This window comes from Oratosquilla oratoria, chromosome 15, assembly GCF_046742065.1.
Source record: "Oratosquilla oratoria isolate Oo_2021 chromosome 15, ASM4674206v1, whole genome shotgun sequence".
Lineage (NCBI taxonomy): Eukaryota > Metazoa > Arthropoda > Malacostraca > Stomatopoda > Squillidae > Oratosquilla > Oratosquilla oratoria.
Genome location: NC_134791.1, coordinates 11444145 through 11446644, shown reverse-complemented (window position 1 = coordinate 11446644; position 2500 = coordinate 11444145). Strand labels below are relative to the sequence as shown.

Here is a 2500-nt window from a genome sequence, read left to right as displayed (position 1 = left end):
AAGGAACGTGGGCTGGGCTCAAGTGGCGTCTAATGCTTTGCGTGGCAAATCACCCGCCTTCACCAAAGATGGTAATAATTTATTGACTGCCCAGGTAGTAATACAGTCTGGTGACCATTGTCCATTTGAGATATTAAAATTAGGATAATCGTTTAATCAAGGAAGATTCTATTATTTTCCTTTTGAAACTGCAAACTGCACTTTTGAGTTAAAAATATTTTTTGCCTTATTCCAATCCATACAGTGGTCTTCCTTGTCTACGTGTTGGAAAACAGCGGAATTTTGTTGTGCGTATCTAGCTGAGTTCTTGTGTTCTTTCATTCTAGTGTGTAAATCTCTACCTGTTTGTCCCCAGTATACCTTATTACAATCCGAGCATGGAAGTTTATAAACACCTTGATTTGTTTTTTCTCTAGGTCTTTGGTGTACATTAACTATTTTCTTAAACAAGTTATTGGGATAACTAAATACGAAGTTTATGTCTTCCTTTGACAGAAATTATGAACAATCATTTGTGGACTTACTATAAGGCAATTTGATACAATTTTTGTCCCAGTCGAAATCCTTAGTGGAATGGGAAGTGGATCCATAGTGACTAATTTTGGCTTTACTTAGGATATATATATATGTATATATATATATATATATATATATATATATATATATATATATATATATATATGTATATATATATATATATGTGTGTGTATATATATATATATATATATCCATATATAATATGGATGTATTTATATACACACACACACATATATATATAATATATATATATATATATATATATATGTATATAGATATATAGATATATATATATATATATATATATATTCTCTCCCTCTCCTCTCTCCTCTCCTCTCTCCACTCCTCTCTCTCCTCTCCTCTCCTCTATCCTCTCCTCTCTCTCCTCTCCTCTCCTCTCTCTCCTCTCTCTCCTCTCTCTCCTCTCTCTCTCCTCTCTCTCAATATCTCTCTCTCTCTCTCTCTCTCTCTCTCTTTCTCTCTCTCTCTCTCACTCTCTCTCTCTCTCTTTCTCTATCTCCTTCTCCCTCTCCCTCCTCTCCCTCTCCCTCCCTTCTCCTTTTCCCTCCCCTCCCCCTTCCCCTTTTCCTTTCCCTGTGTATTTGTGTATGTTTGTATGTCTATGTCTATGTATGTGTATATTTGTGTGTGTTTGAGTATGTATGTGTGTATGCCCGTGTACGTGTTTATGTGTACGCGTGTCCGTGTGCGCGTGTCATGTGGAGGGGGTTATAGTGGCACAAAGATACACACGCGCTCATCCTGCCGAACTCTGAATACAAGTTTCCGTGAATTCGTTAGGGGCGACCCGGAGCTCCCGCAAAGAGCCTCCACGGCAGACTCTTCGGCGCCGCGTGGCGCGTGCGAGAGGACCACCCGAAGACGGCTCTCGAGGTGTCTTCTGGCCCCTGGAAGAGGCGAAGGAGGCGGCGGCGGCCCGTGGGAGGTCCTTGGTGGTCCTGGAGTCTGTCATCGTCGTCGGGAAATCTTGGAGTTCCGAAGTCTATCACAATGGCAGGCTTGCCAATCTTGCACCCAGAGTCCCCGCCAATCCGGGACCTGTCTCTCTCTCTCTCTCTCTCTCGCTCTCTCTCGGTCACCTTTTTTAACCTCCGTTCCAAGTTCACTAATGATCGGCATTTACAAAACTTGCCCCGATGCGTGGCTTCGCTATTTAGCACAGCAAAGAAATATTCTCTCCACCTCTCTTCTGTCTCCTATCATCATTAGCGTATTCCTCCTCTATTGATCATTTCCCGGTCGTCGAAGAGGAGGAGGCGGAGGTGGAGGACATGATGGTCGCCCTCAGCTTTTCTTCGCTTTGCCCTCTTCTCTTCGTGGAGGATGGATATGGTCGGTGGTTTATCTGAGCTTCTGTTCTTCTGGACAACCTAAAGCAGTTGACGGACACTGTGTCCATTTCTCATTATCGTGTCCTGCATTTCTCGAATGTTATTCTTCATTTTTCAATATAATTTAGGTTTAAGAAGAAAATAGACAAGAATTTGTTTACCAAGAGAGTAGTTAACGAAGGACATAGACTTAGTAACCATAGTGAGCACTAAAACTACTGGTCTGTTGTAGAAGACGAGATAACTTTATGGACAAGGATGACAGGCGGTAAGGGACATGATACTGACTAGTGTAGGCCTTATGGTCTCTTGCAGTCTCCTCCATTTTTATCTTCTTATATTCAAATCTATCATCATGTTTTGTTCCAGGAGCATCCCCCCCCCCTCCCCTGCTTTTTTTTTTTTTTTTGCCCCCGTTCCATCCCCTCTGTGTAGATCCCTTCGTTTAGATTAATAAGATCACCTGGCGGCAGCCCATAATGAATATCCAAGTTATCTATTTTCTACTTATGTATCGATTATCTATCAACTATTGTTTATTTGTTTATTCATTTATTTATCTATTCACTTAAGTTTCACTTACCTATCTCTCTGATCATATGCTTATTTTC

The 2500-nt window shown here is 41.2% G+C and overlaps 1 protein-coding gene across 2 annotated transcripts in view; it reads left to right on the top strand.

The window, feature by feature from the left end:
• LOC143033290 (carbohydrate sulfotransferase 11-like) overlaps positions 1-2500 on the top strand; it is a 159616-nt gene that overhangs the window by 120881 nt on the left and 36235 nt on the right. The gene's annotated exons all lie outside the window — the stretch shown is intronic.